At 44.5% G+C, this 7,393-nt stretch overlaps 1 pseudogene; it reads right to left on the reverse strand.

Annotated features, from left to right (window-relative positions):
- Nucleotides 1-5,370: 5,370 nt before the first annotated feature.
- On the reverse strand, nucleotides 5,371-6,886 carry LOC101970487 (beta-1,4-galactosyltransferase 2 pseudogene; annotated as a pseudogene).
- Nucleotides 6,887-7,393: the final 507 nt, after the last annotated feature.

Here is a 7,393-nt window from a genome sequence, read left to right on the forward strand (position 1 = left end):
TCTACTACAGACAAGGCATGGAGGAGGGGAGCAGGGGCCACACACACTGGTACGTTTGAAGGGATTAATTTAATGGATTAGTTGAAACTTGTTGAGATACAAAACAGGAGGAGTAGGTTCGTGGGGCAAATCAAAAGTTCCTATTTGGATCAGGAGATGTCATTAGAAAGCAAGTGAAGATGGCTGTAGGCAGTTGGATGTATGACTCTAGAATCAATGGGAGAGATTCAGACTGTAGATCTGAATTTGGGAGTCTCAACTCCATGAAGAAGATGAGATGAACAAGAGCAGAGAAGAAAAATACAGAGAAGAAGATAGAGTATAAAGAAGAAAGGCAAAGATTGAGATATAAGACACGCTAGTGTTTAGAGATCAGGTACAAACAAAGAACTAGAGCAATGACTCAGGAGAGGGAGGAGCCAGAGAGAGGGAAATGTGTTCAGAGGAAAGTGTTAATAATGTCAAGTGACCCAGATAAGGAGAGGACTGAGGACTGACTACTGAATGTTAGGTTTCTTAGTAGGAGATGTTTTGGTTAAGTGGTTGAAATAAAAACTCCCTCGAGTATAAGCAAATAAGAATTAAAGGAGAGGAATTCAAGGATAGTAAACACAACTCTCAATAGCTTTTTAAAAAGGGGAAACAGAGAAATGAGTGGCAACTGGAAGGAAATAGTCAAATGATTGTTTTCATTTTAAGTTGTGAAAAGTAAAAATATTTGGGGGGAATTATCCAGTATACAGGGAGCATCTGATGATGGTGAGGCAAGCAAGGATAATTGCTAGAGTGATATCCTGAAGTAGATGGGAAAAGGTGGGGTCCCAGGCACAAGGAGGAGCTGGTTTTGGAAAGAAGTCAGAGAGACAGTTCATTCATTTTAATGGAAGGGACAGCAGGGATATCAGTACAGATGCCGGAAATTGGTAGGTGTCATGTTGGGAAGGTATAGAAATTCTGTTCTGATTAATTCTCTTTTCTCAGTCACAGAGGAAATAGATTCAACAGCAGAGATTGAGGATAAGGAACATGATGTTCTAGTTCAGTCCAGTTCCTATCAGAATGATCTCCAGTCACAAGCAAGCAGTCATAACAATTCTAATGGGCTAAATAGTGATCTGACATCTTGGGAGAGGAGGAAAGTGTGAAATAGTTGTCTAGGAGAGGAACAGGAGTGGAGTAGAGAAATTGGAATTGCTGCCTAGCACTTGAAAATAGAGCTGAGACATTTAGGGGGACCTGCCAGTCTGAGAGTGTTTTCCACCAGTTTCCTTTGCTGCACACATGTGGATTCAGCAGAAGTTGTCTTCTTATTGCACACAGAGTAAGATTTGATGAGAGCAGGACAATCGAGCACTTGCTATTTGTCCAGCTACAGTGGAGAAAGGGTAGGCATAGAGAAAATAAACTAAATAAGAAGCAGCGAACCACAGGACCCAACTCCAAAGCAGAGTGGCCTCTGTGGTTAAATGTAAACCACAAAAACTCTAGGTCAGCAGACTTTAAGCCAAGGAGTTTCAATGTCGGGATGCCCTGAGTCCTGAAAAGCATGGATAATGGATTGCTTGCTTGATCTTCCTGCTTGGCATGCTGGAGACCTAATCATAAATCTGTCTAGGATGGAATCATAAACAGTGTCAAGTGTTGGGACTCTCTCACCGTTCACATTAATCTGAGAGTAAATTTTCATACCTAGAGTTGGTCCTCATTATTTTCAGATTCTACATTTGCAAATTTACATACTTGGTAAAACTTTTTTGTTTTTTTTTTTTGTTTGTTTTTGTTTTTGTAATCTAAAATTAACACTTGGGGTGCTTTCCCAGTCATTCTTGGGCATGAACAGAACAGCGGAAAATCGGAGTCCCCTGACGTGAACATCCCAGCTGAGGTTAAACAAGGTGATTATCTGCCTTCTTTTTTCAGCTATCATACTGAAAACATCTGTCCCTTCTGTAGTCTATTTGATGGCCTGTTTTTTTTTTTTGTTTTGTTTTCTTTTCTTTTGTTTTGCATTTTGGTACTTTCTGTAAGTGACTTTGCCATTAAATAAATTATCAAATGTAGTACTGAAGTCTGCTCAGAGTTTCTGAGCACAGGAAGGCTGGGGTGTGTCTCATGGAGGGATACTTGTGTTGGATGATTTTTGTTCAGCTATGTGTACTAGTGCTGTTGGTCACAAGTCAGGAGCTAAGGAATCAACCATGCATGCTGAACAAGGTGCTTTTAAACAGAAACACAGCATGACACAGTCATGTCCTGAGTGGCTGATGAAAATATTATGAGCAGGGTTCACAGGGGTCTGACCCTGAACTTCCCTTAGGGACCTTATCTCAAGACTTGTTAACTCATTGTTTGTGGTGACTTTACGGAATACAACTGCTTTGACTAGTGACTATCAAGGGCTGCATAGGCCATTTGGTTACTCACATGAAACGTGTTGGAAACACTGAGCTCTTCATCCGTTTCATTTCTATCCGTGGAGCTCACCCCATCCCCTGCTCCTATCCTTTGGACTCTCAGGCTTTCCATGTACCAAATCCTGTAGCTCCTTCCCAACCAAGCAGATCTCAAAAACACAGCATTTGCCATTAATGTCTTGCATTGGAGTCCTCATAGAGGTTTTAGGATTTCACTCCCATCTCAATTACCTTTTTAAAAGAAGCCATGAGTGTTTAGTCTCTTCTGTGTTCTTGCCTTGGTATTGCCTTGGCTGTCACCCCATCTAACCCTTGGTTCATACCTTATAGAATCTCCTTGCAGCCTGTGATGGCTTTGTGATGTATCAATTGGCTAGGCTGAACAATAGTCCTCAGAATCCCCTTCCTAGCCTGTTCCTGGTTAAGATTGGATGCAGAAGCTCTGTTTGGGGGGAGAGTTGAAGGATAGTGATATTGCAACATCACACTTTATTTACGTTTTCTCATACAAACACTAATCTAGGTGCTGGTGTGAAGAGATTGTACTTTCGTGATTAAAGTCCTAATCAACTGAATTTAAGTTAATAATCCTGGAGATTATCCTAGGTTGTCCTGACTTTCAGCTGGAACTCCTTTAAAAGGCTTAGACCTTCCTTGAGGGAGGAAGTGGAAACAGCTACTGGGCCTGCGATTATTTTCCTTTCCATCAATCTTCTTTTCCTATCTGTCCCACAAACCTCAGACCTGAGCCATCTTCTAGAATTGCATATCATTTTTTATCTAAAAACGTTTTACAACTTTTGCATGCATCTTCTATGAGTTTTGTCCCTCTAGCCAAACCTTGACTAATATATTCTCCATGTTGTTGACTATCCCTCCCTGCCATCTTCTCTTCCTCTGTAAACTCCACACTTTTTCCAGGCAGTATAGGATGAATATTCAAATCTCGTCTCTGCTACTTTCTGTTTCTAAGAGTTTAGGAAAGTTACTTGAGCTGAGTCTCAATTCCCTCATCTTTAAAATGGGAATTTTGATAGCATATGCCTTAAAGGACTTTTGTGAGGATTAAATTAGCTAATCATGTAAAGCACTTAAAACAATACCAAGAAAATAGAAAGTCATCAATAAATATAACTGCCATAATTATTATTATCCAAAGAATTTTCTTTCTTTCTTTCACATCCTTCCCAGCCTTCCTGCAATCATACATGTACATAGGATAATGGAGAGTACAAAGGAAATAGATGACAGTTCTTTCTCTTTAGAATTTTATAGTATGCCAGAGAAGAGAAGATTCTATGGAGATTTATTTTTTGAGCCAAAAATAAAATGAGGTGATGTGACGTTGGATTGTATTTATAGGAACAATGGACACAACACGTGAGATGTGTGGTCTTCTTCAAGAGGCAGACACTTGAGTTGTCTGCTCTTCATTTTCACCTCTCTTTTGCAATTTTTCCAAAAGAGAGGGATTGCTAATCTGGACAGTTAGAGTCAAGTACTGAATTGGGTCCAATTGCTTGAAAAACTGCTGTCAGCATATACTGTATTGCGAGGTCCTATGAGTGTGTTCCTGTGGGTGTCTTCCCTATCTGCTGTGTTTCAGTAGTAAGTGGACAGACCACTGTGACAGCCCTCTCTGAACATTGGTGAAAGCTTCCCTTCTCTCTCTCTCTCTCTCTCTCTCTCTCTCTGTCTGTCTCTCTGTCTCTGTCTCTGTCTCTCTCTTTTAAAGGAAACTTTAACTTGATGTTAATTTCTTTTTTATATTAGTTCTAATCAGTTATACATGACATTAGAAAGCTATACATGACATTCAATGTATTGTACACAAACGGAGCAGAATTTTTCGATTCTCTGATTGTATGTGAAGCAGAGTCACACCATTCCTGCAATCATACATGTACCTAGGACACTGGTGTCCTCTATTCTATATGGTTGGACACAGGGCCCACTCCCACATGACAAGATCCACTCACCCAAGGTTTTCTTTCTCCTTCTTTTATAAATATGTTCCAGGGTTCACCTTTTCAGTCTCCTCTTTTAGAGAAAGTGATATATCATGAGACTTAGGGCTGGAGGTTAAGGCTATAGGTAGGCAGCCCAAGTAGCCAGAGCTCTCTATGTTGGTTTTTTTTCTACATTGGGTACATCCTTTAGGGATTCACTGGAAAGAGGAAGGCTCTGACCAAGTCTGTATTTTTTCTTCTCTTCTTCCCTCCCTTCCTCCCTCCCTCCTTTCTTTCTTTTCTCTTCTCTCTCTCTCTTTCTTTCTTAATCCATTTATGTTTTTGACCAAAGCCTCACAAGTTTCTGTGCAATGTACAAATTCAAGCCAGTTTTGGGGTTTCGCCTCCTCTCTGAGACAGGGAGGCAAGAACCAGACTGACTGATCCAGGTTCCCCTTGTAACCTCCAAGCAAAGGCCAACTCCAAGATCCCAGGTGACAATGCAGCATCCCCTCTGGTTTCCTCCTAGGGCTGCTTCTCAGACACGAAGCTGATCATGAAGCAGGTCAGGGAGGTGTCTCAGCAACCTATTCACCAACATTGCAGTGGACATTGGGTGGCCCGTCATGGCCCCCTCAAGACTTCTCAATGTACCAACGGTTGCCCCTACAATCTTAAATGAGAAAGGTTTCCCCTCCCCTGGGAGCATGGGGGATCCTCAGGTCTGAGAAATCCCCCTAGAAGAGATACTGCCTCCTAGTCATATCTCCCAAACTTCCAGGTCTTAGGGAACTCAAGGCCGTGGGGATGGGGACGGAGGCACAGAAAGGTGGAGTGACCTCGCCTAGGCTACTTCATGAGGCAGTGCAGGGGCTGAACTGACCCTGAGAGTAAGGGGGCCTTGGCTGTGGAGTAGGGTAAGAAAAGGTGTTAGAAGCCTCTCAAAGCAGGTTCTAAAACTTTTAGGAGCAGCAGACAGGTCTACTGAAGACCCTCAGAGTCTACTCCTAGGGGTCCCTTACAGAACAGCTACAAGCCAGGCAGCAGGTCAGGTCTCTGGCAGGCAATCCTTGGCACTGAGAGGCTTTATCCATGAGTGTTAGTCTTGAGGGGGCCATGACGGGCCACCCAATGTCCACTGCAATGTTGGTGAATAGGTTGCTGAGACACCTCCCTGACCTGCTTCATGATCAGCTTCGTGTCTAGAATCTTGGTAAACCTCTGGGGGTTGGGCTCATTATGCTGGTCCCTGTCATGCTTGATCACATGGTAGCCGCCTATTCACAGGTGAGGGTGTGAGATCTTCATCTCAGTCACGGGGATCCAGTTGAAGATGTCATCATCCTCAGCCCCAGTACTCTTCAGGAAGCCATGGAATCTCAGAAACTGGGCCTTGCTCAAGCCCGACCCACCTCCAAAGTAGCCAGCATAGGGCAGCTGGAAGCCAAACTTGACCATGGCAATGACAAAGTGGTGGGACTGCTTGCTGCCACAGTGCAGATTGAGATCATCCACCAGGACCAGGTCCACATCGCTGAAGATGAAGCAGTCCTAGGCAGGATCCTCCTTCAAGGCCTCTAGGAAACCCATGTTGAACAGCTTGGTTGGGTTGAAGATGTCCTCACCATGCTGGTTGATGACATAGGTGCCATCTCATAGGTGCTACTGCCTCCACATCGTGAAGCCGTTCTTGTAAGTGATGCTCCCAGTGTCTAAATAGAATGGTGACTGTTATTGTCTGGGCTTGGGTACAGTCAGGTGGTATGTAGTGGCTACCCAGGAGCACACCTGGATCTCCCTCTGCACCGTGGGTGAGGTGAATTTGATCAACAGTCAGTCCACAGCAGGAAGGACAATGTCAAGAATCAGGGCTTTTGCCAGAATCCAGGGACACCATCTGCCTGAGGTGAGGAATGGGACTCCAGAAACATCCCTGTTTGAATGGATTTGGATCCTTGGCACCCCCATGGGTCAGGACTCTATTCTTCCACTAGTAAGACCCTTTTCCCACCCCTATAGACAGGCCCTACTCAATATAGACAGGCTCACCAATACTAGGTGGTGAGTTAGGACATGGTGGCAGGACAGGAACTGTGGGGTCAAGCCAGGCACGGGGGACCTCAGGGAGCCCAGAGGTGGGGACATTGGTGTTGGGCAGACAGCAGTTGGTGCTGTTGCTGGCTGCTGGGTGGAGGGCACAGGCAGGGCTGCAGGCACTGAATGGCTCAAGAGGGCCAGATGATGGGCATAGATGTCAAAGTACAGGATGATGACCACAAGGAAGTATACAGCAGGCAGAGAAGGAGCACAGCTTTACAGACATGCTCCAACTCCACAGCAGTCTGTTTATCCTTCAAGCCACCCCTGGCCTGCCCAATGGGCCTGGGCATCTAGCTGCTGGCCTGAGCAAAGAGAAAGAGAAACAGACTCTGGAAGTCAGGGCAGGATGTACAAGGCTGACTACTCACCTCTTGCCTAGCTGCTCATGCTCACAGATCCACATCCTTACACTTACCTGCTCATGCCCTTGATACTCACAGACTTAGACTCTACCTTTAGTCACCTCAACAATTGCTGGCAACTCAGAACTCACTTGCCTTCAGGCACACACCAGTACTAAATCACATGCACTTGCATTCCTTGTCTTCCCTGACACACATGCATACTCAGGCACACAGCCTTATTGCACTACTCTACACAAATGTACTACCAGGAACATGGACACAGAAACTTTGATTACACAGATTCATCCCTAGTCATGGAAACACATTTAGTTACAGACCTGAATGTGCACCTGTACCCCAGGGAACTGATAACCCACAGGTAGCATCCTCAACCCAGAGATCAAGGTTCAGGCCTTGGGAAAGGGGACCACTTACTGAGTACTTACCCCGCAGGAGCATGTTACACTCATGACTTCATTTAGTTCTTCTAGGAGCCGTGGTGGGAAGTGGTTTGGTCATTCAGGTCCCAGTGGCAAACAGGCCAGGGCAATTGGAACCAGGCTGGGAAGTGGCTCTCAGCATCAAG

This window comes from Ictidomys tridecemlineatus, chromosome 3 (genome assembly GCF_052094955.1).
Source record: "Ictidomys tridecemlineatus isolate mIctTri1 chromosome 3, mIctTri1.hap1, whole genome shotgun sequence".
Taxonomy (NCBI): domain Eukaryota; kingdom Metazoa; phylum Chordata; class Mammalia; order Rodentia; family Sciuridae; genus Ictidomys; species Ictidomys tridecemlineatus.